The 17,961-nt window shown below is 45.9% G+C and overlaps 2 long non-coding RNA genes across 2 annotated transcripts in view; one reads left to right on the plus strand and one right to left on the minus strand.

Annotated features, from left to right (window-relative positions):
- Positions 1-4,814: 4,814 nt before the first annotated feature.
- Positions 4,815-11,660, minus strand: LOC144581965 (uncharacterized). The gene is made up of 2 exons (XR_013533482.1): positions 11,251-11,660; positions 4,815-11,147 (listed from the first exon to the last, which is right to left on the minus strand). It is a non-coding gene; the product is annotated as an uncharacterized LOC144581965 (long non-coding RNA).
- The window catches only part of LOC144581964 (uncharacterized), a 36,274-nt gene continuing 29,949 nt past the window's right edge, over positions 11,637-17,961 (plus strand). Inside the window, exon 1 of the long non-coding RNA XR_013533481.1 lies at positions 11,637-11,766. This is a non-coding gene — a long non-coding RNA (uncharacterized LOC144581964). The remainder of the gene's footprint in view (positions 11,767-17,961) is intronic.

Consider the following 17,961-nt stretch of genomic DNA (forward strand, 5'->3'; position numbering starts at 1 on the left):
TGGCCGTGGTGGCTCACGCTTGTAATTCCAGCACTGTGGGAGGCCAAGATGGGTGGATCACCTGAGGTCAGGAGTTCGAGACCAGCCTGGCCAACATGGCAAAACCCCATCTCTACTAAAAATACAAAAAGTTAGCCAGGCATGGTGCTGGGCACCTGTAATCCCAGCTACTTTGGAGGCTGAGGCAGGAGAATTGCTTGAACCCGGGTGGCAGAGGTCGAAATGAGCCAAGATCATGCCACTGAAATCCAGCCTAGGCTACAGAGTAAGACTCCATCTCAAAAAAACAAACAAACAAAAAATGTTCAGCAAAGCAGGTTAGGGACTCATGGGACACTGTGTAAGATAATCTGGACTGGCTAACTAGGTGCAGAGTTTGGAAAAGGTGATTCCCAAACTGTAACTCTTTACCTTTGAGTTACAATTTCTGTACCTATAAAATGAGGGTGTTGAATCAATAGATTTCTAAGTCCCCTTCCAGTGCTCTGACAGAGCTGATATGCTGGGCTCCTAGGAATCCATGCATCACCCATGCTAGCTACCAGGACCTGAAGGGCCCAGACTCTTGCCTCTCACTATTCCAGATTTCTAAGCATGTGCTGTGATTATGGAAGTATCTGTGTCCACAACTCCAGACAAGGACATAATCCAAGGTCTAATAATAGTGAGACACAAGGGAGAGACAGGAGCCAGAGTGAAAATGGTGGTTCTGGTATTGAAGGCAGGACCAAACAGCATGCAGTAGACAAACAGAACTGTAGAGAAGCAATCCTGAACACTTCCAGCTAGCTCTGGAAGAGCCTCCGTCAGGGCCGACTCTAACGCTGTCATCCCTTAGTGAGGACCAATTTAATCTGCTCTCACTAAGAGTAACCAGTCCCTTTAATTCTCCATACTTCTGAGGCTGAGTCAGGAATAGCAGAGCCCCTAGGGTTCAGAACTGGACCTTGAAACTCCAGCAGCAAAACACATGTAGGCTTATAACAGCCTATAGCAGTAGAGTTATTTGTTTGTTTAACTGGTCCTGGCTGAGCATCTTTCTCTTGCCAGGAAAGTTTTGGAGATAGAGGCATGAAGAGAGTGCCCCCAAGAATATCCAAACTCAGTAGTAAGAGCCCTACATGTAACCATTAACTGGTTTCTCAATTCCAGAGTATTTACAACCTATATAGTCATCAGAGACGTGATCACGCAGTACCTACAGTGATGTTTTCTTTGATCTTGCCTCCTGGGCTAGTTAGCAAGTAGCTGTCATTCAGTTCGAGGTCTACTTTCTCAACTCTGTTTTATGATGCTGAAGCTGGGTCCCTGCAAACCATATTTCTGCTTTGCCAGCTGACACCGCGTTGGGCTCTGCCAACAGAAAGGCTACAGGGAGGCTGGAAGCCGAAGAAGGAAGCAGAGACTTGTTCTTTCCTGTCTGCATCCTCGTCCCGTGAATGTCACCCAGCACCGCTCCTTCACTCTGGCCGTGGCAGCTCCTTCCCATTTCAGTGGCAGAATCCAGTTGGTAGTTTTCCCAAACACTTACAGAACCAGCTTGGTTGCACTGCCCTCCAAAATGTGGACACCAAGCTTCTCAGAGTCTGAGCCTCAGACTCCTCTCAGCTCAGAGACATTAGCACCAGCAAGCGGCATCGGCTCTTCAGAGGCCCAAGCTCCAGCTCCACAGGGCCCATCCTCTAAATTCTAAGTTTTCATAATTGCAACTTCTTCCTTTTGCTTCCCCAGCCTTAGGGTAGTAGCTGCTTCCCGCAGTTGTTATCTTCTTGACACCTTAAGAGCTCTCTTTACACTCTTTCAGTTACCTAGTGAGCAGCTTAAAATAAGGGGTCTGGTTTCCGTCTCCTGATAAGACCCTGATTGATAAACATCCCTGGCTAAATGGAGAGGTGGCACAGAGTAGTGGAAAACAGAATCAGCTTTGGAGGCATCCACATCCAGATCTGAATCCTGGCTCTTACAATCTGCTAGCTCTTTGACTTTGAAAGCTACCTGATTTATTTGAGTCTTAATTTGCTGGGAATAAAAGATGGGGTTTCCAGCTGTTGTGAGGGGAGCTGAAGTGCTTGGCACCCACGGCCTGCTCAGTGATTAGCAACCATTTCTAATTACCAGATTGCTATCTTCTAAGGCCCAGGCCTAGTTCTTGTGTATCTATCGTTCCCAGCAGGGCATATCATAAATTTATTTACACAATACATGCTTAATAAGGATCTTTGGAATAGAAAAGGTGCTTAAGATCATTATGGCTCACTGGAGTAATGGAGTAATTAACTTTCACTGATCTAACATGAAATCCTCCTTAGTGGTCAGGTTTTTTTCTATAAGTTATGGTTTAAAACATCTTTTTCAGCCATTATTTTAAAGTGAGGAGTAATGAGTTTACCTGGGTGATAAGAAAAGAAATCGGTGTCATTCATTCTGCTTCCTGCCTGGCAAACCTTCTGGGAGACTGCACGATAATATGTGGGAATGCACCATCTTTTCCAAAAAGAAGTGAAATCTGGCAGGTGCCTGATATACTTGTGACTCTTTCTAGCTATAAAGTAGACACTGGCTTGGTTTTTTTTTTTTTTTTAATGGAATATCTTGTAAGAGAAAGGATTTCACCTACTCTCAGACAATCAGTGACATCTCTTCTGAATGCTGAATTCAGGATTGTCATATAAACCCTGAAAATGAACAAGGTCCCACAGGAGCATCCTGGGCCTTTACAAGTCAGTGTGGATAAAAGTTGTTCCAACTCGAAGGATGAGAACAAAGCATCTATTCTTTCAAGTACAACAGACAGACAGACAGACAGACAGACAGACACTCAAGCTGGATAATGGCTGTGTACACAGGAGGAGGAGGAGGAAGAGGAGGAGGAGAAGTCAGCAGTACCTTCTTGTTGCACATTGGGGTTATGTGGGGCTGGGCCTGATAAAGGCATTTGTGTCTGAGGCTGCAAGGTGTACGGTCCAAGCCAAGACTTTTTCAGTCTGAAAGGTCTGCATGGGGATGTGAAGGAACTCAGTTTATTCTAGAGCGTTTCCTCTGCACAAAAACCTAAAACTTCTCTAAAGAGAAAAACACCTGCAGAAGATCCAAAATCATTCATTTCTCTGGCAAACAAACCCTGAGTCATGCAACTAACCAGGGAGGCAGGTTCAAGAGAACCAGAGTTCAGAGCTTCTTCAGGCTGCTTTGTTAGCTTCAAAGTAGCTGTTCATCTCCTTGCAGAAGGGTGGTGGCTCCTAGACAAAGGCAAAAAGACCGGCAGTCTGATGGAAGAGCCTGAGAACAAGTCATTCTGTTTTGGAAAGTTCTTGTCTCCACGCCTATTTGTTTGGGCATCCCCATACCGTATCTTCCAAGAAGACTTTTCTGAATGCGTTCTCTTCTTCTAGTTCAGATGAAGACTTTTTTGCTGGATGTCATTTGGAACCCTGAATCCCATTCCTGGCTGGGTGCAGGCACTGTCTTCTCTGTTATAGAAATACTCACATACATGGATTCTTAGCCGTTTGGCTAAGAGCAAGTATAGAAACACACACACATACACACACACACACACACACACACACACACCCTGCAAGAAAGCAAGAAAGACAAGAGAAACAGAGGGTGAAAGGAATGGGAGGAGGGAGGAAGAAGAGGGAGGAAAAAGAAGGAAGGCAGGAAAAAGAAGGAAGGAAGGGAGGGAGGGAGGGAAGGAGGGAAGGGAAGTAAAGAGAAGAAGAGGAAAGTCAGAATGGACAAAAAGAGGGATGGAGGGTGGGAGAGAGAAAATCACTGAGAAACAAAAATGTATCTGGCTATAAGAGAGCCAGCCTTCTGCGGAGACCGCTGTACTACTATAAGGACTAAGACTGATTTCTCTGGTTCGTTATTCTTCTGGCTGGAGATGAAATGCCAGAATCATCAGCGGAAAGCACCTGGGGAAATGAGAAGTCTTCTGTAACCTGAGAAGAGAAAGGCTTTGACATTCCTTCAGCTGGGCTGTGTCTTTCACCTTTGCTATGCTAATTAGCTTCCTGATGGAGGTTTTCTATAGGCCTGGTTGCTGGACTGGTGCTGATTCACTTAGGTTAGGACACAGATTTATAAACAGAAAGAGGCTGCAGCATTGAGTGAGCCAGGCCCAGGGTGGACCCACTGGCTGGCATGAGACGGCAAGGAGAGGAGGCCCAGGTACTTGCCTAGATCAAAGGCACATCACGAAAGCTGAGCTATTGGAACCGTCCGTTGATGAATACGCCTCGCCCTGGGCAAGTCTAAGAACAACTGGATGAAGGACAGCAGAGGCACCGAGGGCTGTGTGGCCTTTAAGGTGAGCCTTTGCTGGGCCTTCTTGATATCGGGACAGGACACTAACTCCGTGCTCTCTAAGCCCAGCTATTTCATTCCCTTGCGGTTTCTGTTTCCCCTTGGTTTCCTAACCACACTTAGTTTGGAAAATGTTAACAGTTTCTCAGTTGAATGAAGGTATGATGGGTATGCCTACATCTTAGCTAGGAAAAATAAAAACACTTCCCCACACCCCACCAAAAAATACCCCATGAATAGCAATCCAATTCTTGCACTCTCTGTCTAGGGTGTAGAGGCGGGAACCGAGTATCTTTAGGGTCAGATGAACACTGTTCAGTCCCAACTCCTCCATTAACAGCTTGTGTGACCTTTGACAAGTTAACCTCTCTGAGACTCCACTTCCTCATCTATAAAGCGAGGATACTTGTATCCAACTCACAGGATTGTATGATAATAAAGATCAAAGAAGTTAATAGATTTGTGGCAGAAACTGCTCCATGACTACATAAATACATATTCTCTTTTTCTTTTCTAGTAATGGATTTTGCATGGTAGCCTGAATAAAGACTGTATTTCTAAGTATTCTTGTAGCTATTCGTTCTATTTCACTACATTCTGGCCAGTGACTTATAAAAGGAAGTGCTCTGATCAGCTTCTAAGGAAGGCCCTTAAATTGAGAAAGCAATAGTGTCTTACCTGCTTCCTTTCCCTTCTGGTTGGAGAGTAGAAGTGATAGCTGGAGCTCAAGCAACCATCTTGGTCTAGGAGGCAGCACAGTAAAGATGGTAGAAGACTAAGAAGAAAGGAGGCAGGGCCTCTCTGAAGCTTCATGGAGCCATCAGACAGCCCTTACACTGCTGGCCTGTGGATTTCTTTTAAGAGATGAATCAACTAACCTTTAAAAAAAATCCATTTTGAGAGAGTTTTCTGTTATTCACTGTTGAACTTAAATCTCACTTGAGCCGTTTGACATGCCGAGTGTATAGGACAGTACAAGTAAAATTCCATTGTTATTTTCCTGCCTTTTAGGAAATACAGATCAAAAATATCAAAATTGCAGACATAAAGCAGAAGGACCAAGAAGGCTAAAGAGGAGATATTGGCCACCCCTTCCTGGCCTTGGCACCGTGACCAGGGCCATGTGAGTGGGACAAGAAATATAGTCCTTGCCAGGCAGCAGCTATGGGCAGGATGGAACACCCTGCCTCCTGGCCTCACTTCATTCCCTCTGCTAAGTCTCTGCTGCAAGGAAGAGTATAATCTGGAGAAGTGAAAAAAAGACAAAAAAGAGCTCCCAAGAAACACACAAACTTGGATGTAAGTAGAGCTGGGTTTGCCTTTTGGCTCTTCCACCTACTAGCTGTGTGGCTTTGGGGTAGTTACCAAACCTCTCTGAGCCACAGCCTCCTCATGTTACAATGAAACACGAGCTAATACTGACCCCTTAATGTTGTTGCTACACTTAAACAAGAAAATGTCAGTCAAGGGCTGAACAGCATGCCTGACACATTATAAGTGTTTGAAAAATGTTTAGAAATGAAATCTACCATTTCCAACCCTCACCCAGGCTTCACTCTGATCCCTGCGCTAATGACCCCGGCATGGACAGTGTCCTTTCCCAGCGCTGTGCCTTTTGCTCACTAGGTCTCTATCTAGAGCTCCATCACTCCTTTCCGTCTCTCCTTATCTTCTGCAAACTTTGAGGGCAGCTTTAGGCCCTCTTTGACTGCAAGGCCTGGGTGATCTCTCTCTTTCTCCCCTGAACAGCGCCAGCATTTGATGTCCAACCACTCATTAGCATTTACTGCCTTGTATTGGTATTTAATGTTGAGGTGCCTGTGTTGACTTGCCAGCCATACAGCATGCTCTGCAAGGGTGTGGATCATGCCTTTTCCCCTTTACATCTCCACAACCCTTCACTCAATGCTATGTTCAGACCTTGATGAATACTTGCTGAACAAGTAAACCACATCCAATTATTCAGAACCCCCTCGCTATTTATTTTTCAGAATCCTTTTTGCACTGATGGGCCTATTGCCTTTTTACATTTCTCAGACTTCAAAGCACCTTGATGATGGTGCCTTCCTGTACTATCATCAGGTGCTCAGTTAACTTTGCACAGCATCAAACCTAGTTCTGCCAGCACAGATCACTTTTCTGGCCGTGGTCAGTCATTGGGCACATGGGGAAAAGGTGAGGGAGGACCTCACTTAGAAGAAATCCATTTCTCCAGTCAAGGAAATATTTTGAGTGGTGGGTCAATACCGCTATTTGAAATTTGGGAGCACATTTGGTAGCCTAACACTATCATGACGAGGATGAGAATGCATTTAATTTGTCTTTTTAAACAGTTATGTTGGACTTATTTTACATATATGTGCTTAATTTGCATGCTGCCCCCCCTCCACATGCAATACCTCGAGGAAATGAACAGAATAGCAGTAAGCACCAATGTGGTAAACTCTATAGGGTTCTCCCGTAGGAAAGGAAGTACTGCCTTCCTCCTAGCAGGCTAGGAAGGCCTAGAACTGTGATGCCACCCTAACGTGTAGTAGGTTGAGAAATACTACAAAAAGAAATTCTAGCACTTTCACTAATGCTTTTCAGTAGAGAGTTAAGATTCATGAGGGAACGCTTGTTAGAAATGTACATCCCCTGGTTTCTAACCTCACCCTACCCCTCATGATTTAGTGAGTCTGTGGTGGGGCTCAGGAATCCTCCTTTTTACCGAAGACTCCAGCAATTTTGATGCAAGAGGTAGTACGTGGACCACACTTTGAGAAACACTGCTTTGGAAGAAGATGTTCCCTTCTCAGAGGAGCCATCATCCCTTTCCCTCTTACAGTCTTTTACTTTACATGTGGCAACAGTAAAGTCATAATGAATTCGTAATCTGTGTTCCAGTGTAGATACAGCAATAACTTCAGTGTCGTTTTGGAGTAGAGATCTGAACCTGGATAAATGGGTGGCCGGTTCTGCTAAGAGACATTGCACTAAAGGGTAGGTCAAAATGGGGTGTGTGTGTGTGTGTGTGTGTGTGTGTGTGTGTGTGTGTTTGGGGAATGGGGACAGGCCCTGGAAGGGCTCCTAGGCTGTGAAAGAGAGAAGTACATTGGCCACCAGCTGTTCCAGCAGAGTGACTCATCCGCCTATGTGGCAGCAACTGAGGGTGGGGAATCACTCCCTTGACCATGGGGGGTGACAGGGAGGTGGTGGGTGTGGTTAGAGAGTTCAGGGCACCGTGAGGAGTGGTGCATTCCAGAGGGGAACCAGACCCCCTGCAAGGATGCCAATCTGTGCCGTCAGTCTCCTTGGCAGCTGATGAAGGAGGGAGAGGGAGGGTGTAAAGGAACAGACTCATCAAGACCACAGAGGCACTATTTAGTCATTGGTATTAAAAGTCTTGTGTTCACTATCCCCGGACTCACCCTTGCCTCTTCTTCCTCACCTCTGAACCCAATTGCTAAGTCTGGCCAATTCTACTTCTACCTCTTTTTTTTTTTGAGACGGAGTTTTGCTCTTGTGGCCCAGATCTCAGCTCACCACCTCTGCCTCCTGGGTTCAAGCAATTCTCCTGCCTCAGCCTCCTCAGAAGCTGGGACTACAGGCATGCGCCACCACGCCTAGCTAATTTTATATTTACAGTAGAGATGGGGTTTCTCCATGTTAGTCGGGCTGGTCTTGAACTCCCGACCTCAGGTGATCTGCCCACCTCAGCCTTCCAAAGTGCTGGGATTACCGGCATGAGCCAACACCCGGCCAATTCTACCTCTTTAATGTCTAGTAGGTATTCCCTTTGTCTCTCTTCCCTTTCCCCCATGACCTATCACGCACCTTTACCTTCACCATCTCCATATTCTTACCACCCTGACTCCAGCTCAAGGCCCCGTCATCTTTCACTTGGACCCAGTAGGCACTTACTTCAGTTTCATTATTCTGCTTCCTGTCTTCCTCCCTTCATTCCATCCATCATCCAGCCACCAACGTGTTCTCTCCAAAAATGCAAACCTAAGCAATGTGTTATCTTAAAATCCACAGCTTGGCTTGACTTTGTGGTTCTTAAACTCTAGTGTGCATCAGAATCACCTAGAGGACTTGTTAAAACCCTGAATACTGGGCCTCATCTAGAAAGCTTTTCCCTCTTCCACAGTTCCCTTTCTCCTGCTGAATTCCTCAGTGAAGCCTTTTCTATCTCTTCCACCTCCACCTCCACCATCACCATCACCATCACCATCATCATCACCAATGCATATTGAGTGCAACCCGCTAAATCCTCAGAAAAAAAAAAAAAAAACAAAAACCCTGGCAATAGGGAATGTGATTCTCCCCATGGTATATAGATAATAAAACTGGGGCTCAGCTAGATCTGGAAACTTGCCCAGAGTCACACAGCTAGTAAATGGTGGAGCCAGGATTCAATCCTGGCAGGCTGGCGCCAGTAGTGAGGCTCCTAGCCCGAGAACCTACTGCCGTAGCCAAGCAGAGTGAAGCCTTTCTTCCTCAAAACACTCCTCCCTGTCACTTACAAATGGAAACACACATACCACAGAATGTGAGGTCTCCCTTACCAGAGCGAGTTATTCAAGGGTGGGTCTTTCTTTCCATTTTTTTATTTTTTTGAGACAGAGTCTGGCTCTGTTGCCCAGGCTGCACTGCAATGGCATGAACTCAGCTCACTGCCACCTCCACTTACTGGGTTCAAGCGATTCTCATGCCTCATTTTCCAAAGTAGCTGGGATTACAGGTATGTACCACCACACACGGCTAATTTTATAGAGATAGGGTTTCACCTTGTTGGCCAGATTGGTCTCAAACTTCTGATCTCAAGTGACACCCCTGCCGTGGCCTCCCAAAGTGCTGGGATTACAGGCATGAGCCATGGTGCCCAGCCTCAAAGGTGGGTCTTAATCTTTGTTTCCTATGCCTAGCACTTAGAGGGTACTAAGTTAATGGTAATTGTTAATTACCTGAGCTAGAGTGTTTGCAAATGTAAGGCGAATTTTCTGATGGGTTCTTGGGCCATGAGAAGTGAGAACTGTTATCAAAAGATTCTAAGTTCCTTATGTAGATAGCACTTTTTATTGGGGATACATAGATATCTCTATGATGATACATACCGATGATACACAGGCATCATCTTATATTAGGGGAAATCTCGTGAGCAGTGGAGATCCAAAGATGATTGCCATCTACTTAGTGGGTCCACACCTTGTCCATTTCCATCTCAGCTACCCTGACCACTCCTTTTTAACTTATTCGGGGTGAAGGGAGTTTTTAACTCCAGAGCAGAATGAAAGCAGAGATACCTAGATGGTAGTTTTACAGGAAACTTTGGTTAACGTCTTTTCTACTGGTCTAGAAAAATACCCTAGGAAGTCACCATTTTAAACCAAAAGAAAAAAAAAATCAGGAACAGGTGCATTAGAGTACAGAGCGCATGTGTATTTGGAACCAAGACCTACGTTTTCTAAAAATAACCATCATCAAAAAGAGAATATCAGTTGTCTTCTATATCCAAATCCAAAGTGCAGGCAAACATCAACTTTTGGTTTCTTCTCTCTTGTCTTGGGAATGAAACTTGCCAGCCAGCCCTCGGGGTTCTCTACTGCTGCAGTTTTGCAACTTTTTTTTTCCCAGGTGAAGAAACTAAAGTTGTGATGGAGAAAGGAGAAATGAGAGAAAGCTACACCCCAGAGTAGAGGTTACCTGCCAGCGCTCCAAGTTATTCCAGCCCTAGCGCGAGCTCAAGCTCCTCCCAGTGTCAGTCTGGTCTTAAAGTCTTTTCCACCTGACTTCAAGGCGCTTTACAAAGCGCACCCAAGTTAGCCTCTGTCAATGTGAGTACCAGGAGCCAAGCCAGCCACCTGCACTGTTCCAGAAGCCAGGGATACAATGAAAACACACACACACACACACACACACGTTTCTTGCCATGTGCCGTGTACATTCTAATTCTTTCGCTAGGGACTATACAAAATCCCGTCTTCTCAGGCAGGTTTCGGGTGAAGACCATGAGATTCTTGGATCTACGACGGCCCAGGGTGAGGGCCTCTGCGTCCTCTCCCCATCACACGGGACGGAGGCCAGGAGGCCTGGATCCTTCCCCAGCAACCCTGCGGAGGTTTCACTTCCTCTCATACAGTGGACACAGGAAATCTTTTTCTACAGCTCCCCGAGGCTGGTTTTTCCCACCCTACAAATCAGTAAGCATGAATTTTTGCAGAGAAGCCTGGAGCCATGGCTTCCAAGCATTCAGGCAGCAAAAAAATTAAATTTTCAACCGGAGCCGGGTGAGGACACATGGTCTCAGACGTTTCCTGCCCGAGCTGGAGCCGCTTTCCTCCTCTTTGCACACATGCTCCCCCTACTGCCTGAAGCTGGAAGTGCAGCCCCGGCTCCGCGGCGGGCAATGAACGCCCCAGCTTGGTCCTGGGATAGCCAGGGTGAAAGAAGGCGGAGCAGAGAGGTTGCCGAAAACATAATAAAAATAAAAAGAGCAACAGTACATCATTCATAATTCTCTCACTCCTCTGGGGGAGGCATCAAGCTAAGTCTTTTATTTACATTTGAAGAATACACTCTGTAATAAAGGCTGAATAAAAGTCCTCCCCGAAGAAAGTTTTGCCAAGTAAGTTAAAGTTAGGCCTCCCTTAAGGCTTCAATCAATGAAAAGGACTTCAGTGTGGGATTCAGACCTCGTGAAATCTCCCAGCCCCTTTGGATTTCAGACCCGCAGATCCAGGTTTTACGCCTTTATGTGATGAGTGAACGTGGACAACTTGTTTCATCTTTTTGAGCCTCCGTTTCCTTATCTGTATTTTGGGCATGATCATATTGCTGGTCTCACAGTGTTGCTGTAGAAAGTCAATGAAAGAATGTGAATGATGAGTGAGAAAAGCATTTTACAACAGAAAAATAAATGTGAGCCGTTTCCCTTCCAATCCAACGCGCACACACCTCTTCTCCATCCACCTAAGTGGAAATGGCCTCGAGGCAGCCTAACCCCCTAAAAAAGGAAGTGGGGCAAGGAAAGCCCGGTCACAAACAGGAAGTAACAGAAACGCCACTGAGAAACACTGTCTCAGCCAGAGAAAGAAAAACACTCCTAGGCTGAGTTTTTGAAGATCCAGCTAGATTTAGTTAATGATCTGGGGTGTTGCCAGCCTGGCTTGACCCCTAAATAGGGGGTTTTCGGAGATGGTTAGGAAATTCTTGACCTAGATTTGACCTCAGAAATGGGAATTCTCACTCCGCAGTTTAGGAGCGCTGCCGTTGGTAGGTTCCTGCCTTTTTAAATGTAGGTCTCTCCTCCTTTTCCCCTGCGGCCGCGGGAGGGGCCGAGCGAGCGAGCGAGCGCTCGGCCGGCTGGGAGGAGCTGGGGCTGCGCCGCTGACCCTCCTCGCCCTGGGGAGCCGCCCTGCAGCGCCTCCCTGGTTACCGCCTCCCTTCCTGGCTTCACAAACTCGCCACACGGTAGGTTGGCTACTTAAGGGAATGTAAGAAAAAGCACTCAAGTGGCGGCGTACAAGGAAGTTTTACGGCTCTGGAGATCATGTCAAATTTTCCTTCCAAATTTCTGCTTAGAGGAGACAAAATCCTAGGTTTTTTTTTTTTGAGGGAAAGAGAAAAAAGAAGTCCCACAAAACGAAAGGGAAACGTTAACATATCAGGACACATTGTGGTGTTTATTCTGTTTTTCTTTTTTCATTTTTGAAAGCTCTTTCCAGAATCCTACCGCCTTTCTTGTCTTTTCCTTAATTTTGTGTTTTTAAGGTAGGGAAGGGAGAGGATTAGAAGCCCGTGAATTTTGTCAGGCCCAGGCCTTCCTAAGCTTTTCATTTGTTTGCAGAACCAGAGATCCTTCTTTGGTCCAGATGAAGAGGCTAGTTCCTGCCTCCTTCGCCTATACCTCTTATTAAAGGACCCCTCCAACCTTTGTCAAAATGCTTGGTCCAAGTGAGAGTTGGAAAGTCAGGAGATCCACATCCATCCTTTGAGGGACCCTAGTCCACAGACAGTGTTGGAGAAACATACAAATATTCTTAAGATGCTATCATGTCCCATCTTAGGCTTGGTATGTCTTTCACTGGCCTCCAAGTGTTTGCTTGTTACAGGAAAGGAGTTCCCTATCTAGACCCCAAGAGAGGGTTCTTGGATCTCACACAAGAAAGAATTCTGGGCGAGTGCATAAAGTGAAAGCAAGTTTATTAAGAGACCATCCTGGTCAACATGGTGAAACCCCGTCTCTACTAAAAATACAAAAAAATTAGCTGAGCACGGTGGTGTGTGCCTGTAATCCCAGCTACTCAGGAGGCTGAGGCAGGAGAATTGCCTGAACCCAGGAGGCGGAGGTTGCAGTGAGCTGAGATTGCACCACTGTACTCCAGCCTGTGCAAGAGAGCCAGACTCTGTCTCGAAAAAAAAAAAAAAAAAAGAAAAGAAAAAGATATAAGAGTATAAATATGAGAATGGCTACTCCATAGATAAAGCAGCCCCAAGGGCTGCTGTTTGCCCATTTTTATGGTTATTTTTTGATGGTATGCTAAAGAAGGCGTGGATTATTCATGCCTCCCCTTTTTAGATCATCCAGGGTAAATTCCTGACTTTGCCATGGCATTTGTGAGCTGTCATGGCGCTGGGTCCCTCATGAAACTGAAACCAGACATGGCTGTAGCCAAGGGAAGCCTAGGATTTTCTGCCAACCACTAACCGAGGCAGCCAATCGATTCACAGGGAAAAGCTGTCTAGAAGCTGCTCTGTACTCAAGAAAAGACACACATCAGACCAGCACGGACTGTCTCCCCACTCACTGATTATGGGTTTACCATAGTGGCTCATGAGGAGGAACTGGAGACAGAGCTGGAGCCCTGCAGTCTCCTTGCTGTTGATGGCAGGTCCCAAGGAGAGGGCTGACAGGTTGGGGGACAGTGTGCATTACAGAATCACTGTTGCCCCTGGTATTCGTTTGCCAGGGCTGCCTTTAAACACAAACTGGGTGGCTTAAACAACAGGCATTTATCGTCTTGTGGTAATGAAGCTAGAACTCGGAGATCAATGTGTCTCCCTGGTTGGTTCCTTCTGAGAGCTGTGAGGAGCACATGTATTCTAGCCTCTTTCCTTGGCTTGTAGACGGCCCTCTTCTCCCTAGTTCTCTTCACATTGTCTTTACTCTGTGTGTGTCTGTCTGTGACCAAATTCTCCATTTTTGCAAGGTCTTTAGTCACCTTGGGTCAGAGCCCACCCTAAAGATCTCATTTTAACTCAATTACTTCTGTAAAGACTCTATCTGCAAATAAAGTCACATTCGGAGGTACTGGGGGTTAGGACCCCAACATATCTTTCTTTCTTTGTTTTTTCTTTTGAGACAGATTATCACTCTTGTTACCCAGGCTGGAGTGCAGTGGTGTGATCGCGGTTCACTACAGCCTCTGCCTCCCGAATTCAAGAGAATCTCCTGCTTCAGCCTCCCAAGTAGCTGGGATAACAGGCATGCGCTATCATTCCTAGCTAATTTTGTATTTTTAGTAGAGATGAAGTGTCTCCATGTTGGTCAGGCTGGGCTCGAACTCCTGACCCCAGATGATCCACCCACCTCGGCCTCCCAAAGTGCTGGGATTACAGGCTAGGAGACACAATCCAGCTCGTATCATTGCCTTTCAGACCCACAAGTGTTCTTTCCAGAAGCATTGGCCTCACATCCCCATTCCATTGAAAAAACCATAGAGAGCCTGGGGAAGTGTCATATTCCTCGAGTATATCGTGGAAGGAGGGAGGCAGTGTAAAACCCCTGCTTTAAAATGTGTTGTATGTAATTCTCTCTATACTAAATATAATATGTTTCTCATTATGGAGAGTAGGCTCTGTCATTTTCAACAAGTCCTTTCTTTGTCTGTATAAAGTCAAAGGCAGAAAGAAAAAATCCCTCCAACTATTGTTCCATAGACCAAGCTCTTCTCACCAGCCTTTCTCCCCACAGACAGCCCTGACCACTGGAGCTGAGACCCTGATGCCCAGATCTTCAATATCACATACTGCTTTTACTCAGAAATAAGATTTTTCTTTATCTTACATTTTCGAATAGATACTAGGCTAGGAGATAGATCACTCCCTACAGCCGGGCTTTTGGTGCTGTTGATCACTTTAGCTTTGTTTCTGTTAAATCTGGCCTGACACTCTTTGCTGAGATGCTGCTACAGACACTTTGGACCCACGACTTGGCACAGTCGGGCGTGGCTTGGCCTGCCGCTCATCGGGCAGGTGGAAACAGCCCAGTTCAGTTCAAACATGCTCCAGGGTTTCGGCACCTGGAAATCCCCACAAAGCTAATTCCATTCCAGATCTTTCTCAACACCCAGTGGAGGGAGTACAAGGCCCAATTGTCCTTACAACTTTCCCTGCCCACAATTCTGTACACTGGGGCGGTCAAGGGGACAGGGGGTGAGGAGGACCGTATATTAATGAGTGTGGGGTCTCAAGTCAGAAAGTAGATTTGATGCCTTAGCAGAGCCAGAGACCAAAACATCCCCCGCTGTAATTTTGAGGAAGGACACTGGGTGACCGTAGCCCACATCAAACCTTCTCCACCAGGCTTAGGTCAAGACACAATTTTCACAGGGCTGTGGCCTTTGTGATTCAAATCCCTTGTTGTTTTCCGTCCTTATTGTTTTCTTGGTTTCCATCCTTATTTTCCACGTGTCTTGGGCTCCATCCAGTGCTGCGTAATGAGTCAGAGACAAAAGTTTTGAAGAGTTAAACCACTGCTCAAAGAGGGGAGTAACTCACAGCTCCAGGCACCACGTGATGGGGCCCCTTCCTGACCCACAGTTTGTGGCCTCAAGGTGCCCATAGGAGGAGTTGGGTGTAGCCAGGGTGGGGTGATTTGTTCTCTTTTTCCAGCCTCTCCTCCCTCTCTGGTCTTCCTGGGGGAAGTCTCTTACCTCACACAAGACATAACACCCATAGGGTATGGCTGTCCTTCCTTCCCTCCTCCCTGTCCCATCCTACCCCACCCCAGGTTCATCTTTGGAAAGTTTACAGTCCAAAGTGCCTTGGGGCAAAGGAAAAGTCTGAAACTGGGATGGGTGTGACAGTTTTTCCTTGCATGACCTTGGTCTGTGACACATTCACTGTACACCCTGCTGGCCCCAACTCCTGGTGGGTGGATGCCTGGGCTGGTCTGGAAATAAAACGGGCCTGAAAGGAGGGCTTAAGTGAGGTGCCAGACACTAGAGTGAGCTCCCAACGTGCTTTGTGCAACAGGATGGCAAAGATGAAGACAGTAACAACCATCAGCATTTGCTGAGTGCCTTCCCCATGCCAGACACTGTTCTATTTAAGCCCCTCCATAATCCTATGTGGTAGGTCCTGTTACTATTTCCGTTTTTCAGTGAGAAAACTGTCACAGTGACATCCAAAGTCCCACCATTAATAGAAGGTGGAGCCAGGATTCTAACCTGGCTCTGGAGTCTGGCTCTGGAGTTCACACTCTTAGCTTTGTATTAACAAAAACATGGATATTATTGTCTTCATTTGACAAAAGAGCAAAATCAAGTGTCTTGCCCAATTCCATACTGCCAGGGAGAAACAGCTGGGCCAGACACCCAGGAGCCTGACTCTTGCCCACTGCCCAGCTGCGGGGCAGGGAAGCAGGGAGGCATGCTAAGAGTCAGGATGTAATTGCATCCTGCGTGCCCTTCTCCACTCCGATTTCTACCTTCCTCCTGAAGCTCTGAGCTCTCCTTTCAGGTAACAGGAAGCTACTAGAAAAAGAGCCAGCTAGGGAGTGAACAGGTGAAGAAATCAGAAACCTGCACCTGCCAATCCAGGAATCAGTCCAACATGCCTTACGGAACTGACACCTGGCTGCCCAGGTGAAAAGTCCAGGTGCCCCGGGCAGAAGGAGGGGAACATTAGAGGAAGGTAGTTTCCAGAAACATGAATGTGGAGTAGATGAGAAAAGAAAGAGGGCCAAGACCTGATGAAATAGGGTGAAATCAGAGACCCTTTTAGTAGAAAAGAACTGCAGAAGATAATGAGTCCAAACCAAACCAAACCTCTTGTGTTCTTTTTTGTTTGTTTGTTTGTATTTTTTTTTGAGACAGAGTTTTGCTCTTGTTACCCAGGCTGGAGTGCAATGGCGCGATCTTGGCTCACCGCAACCTCCGCCTCCTGGGTTCAGGCAATTCTCCTGCCTCAGCCTCCTGAGTAGCTGGGATTACAGGCACGCACCACCATGCCCAGCTAATTTTTGTATTTTTAGTAGAGACGGGGTTTCACCTTGTTGACCAGGATGGTCTCGATCTCTTGACCTCATGATCCACCCACCTCTGCCTCCCAAAGTGCTGGGATTATAGGTGTGAGCCACACGCCCAGCTAGAGAGACTATTATAATGAGAAAATATTATAATTAGAGAGAATATATCATAAACCCATTGACCAGTTGCAAAAATTATCAACACAACCCAGATCTTATTACATTATCTCTTTCCCTGTCTGTCTTCTACTGCTGGATTATTCTGAAGTAAATTGTACACATACTACGTCTGTATCGTATCATTCTGTTATTATCCATACATGCTTTAGTATGTATCTCCAAGAAGGAGTTTCTCAGTGGCACTGTCAGTGTTACATCAAAGAAAATAACAATAATTTTTAAAGTCATCAAACATCCAAACCCTATTCAAATGACTCAGATTTCCCATAAATGTATTTCTACAGTTGCTTTGTTTGAATTAGAAGAAAAAACACTTCACACATTGCATTTGGTTAACTCTCTTAAATCTCAATAAACTATGTGGGGCTCCTTGTCTCCCTGACATTCTCTTGTTAAAGAAAGAGAGTGATTTGCCCTGTACATTTCTCACCTTTTAGATTTTACTGATTATATCACCGTGGTGTCATTTAACATGTTCCTCCATTCCCTGTATTTTCTGTAAACTGGTAGTTAGATCTAGCAGTCTGATTAGATTCACATTGAATTATTTGGCAAAGACACTTCATAAGCAAGACAGAATCAAGGACCTTAAGTTTAAGCCCACTTGTTTCTAGAAGATGAAGTGTTTATCCCAAGCCCACAAAGCTAATAAAGGACAAAACGAGGCCTTTTTCCTTTTCAATTCAATCTTTTGCCTCTAAGTTCCTGTCCTTCCTCTCCATCACAGGACTTGAATCTAAACTCTCCTCTTTAGCACAGAAGGGTGGTTCCGCTGTCATTAAATCTTCTACCTCCATTATGAGAGAAGGAGCAAGAGAGGAGCAGCGGGAAGGTTCAACCCCTCCTTTGACATACGGCACTATTTTTATTTTAAACAGATGCTGTGGGGAGAAGTCTCCTCAAGCCTGGGTGGGGCTATGCAGACTCTGCTTTTGCCAGAGGACTGGAAGCACTTAAGACAGAACTCTGGCACAGAGCATCATTCTTGTTCCCCCTCTCTCCTTTTAAACATTGAGAACCAATTTACCTGAGTGAGTGGCGAAAGGAACATTTCATACCTTTGGCTTACTCATTTTAATGGGAGGGAAAGAGAGTGTGCTCTTGCTCTCTGGCACTAAGAGGACGCATGGAGTTTCTCTTGGGTGAATAGAAAATAGAAAAAGAATAGCTAATGAAGGTGGCAACTATTCTGTGCCTTTCAGAAGTAAGTACTTCCTCCTCCCTTCCTGCTACAC

Source organism: Callithrix jacchus, chromosome 3, assembly GCF_049354715.1.
Source record: "Callithrix jacchus isolate 240 chromosome 3, calJac240_pri, whole genome shotgun sequence".
Taxonomy (NCBI): Eukaryota; Metazoa; Chordata; class Mammalia; order Primates; family Cebidae; genus Callithrix; species Callithrix jacchus.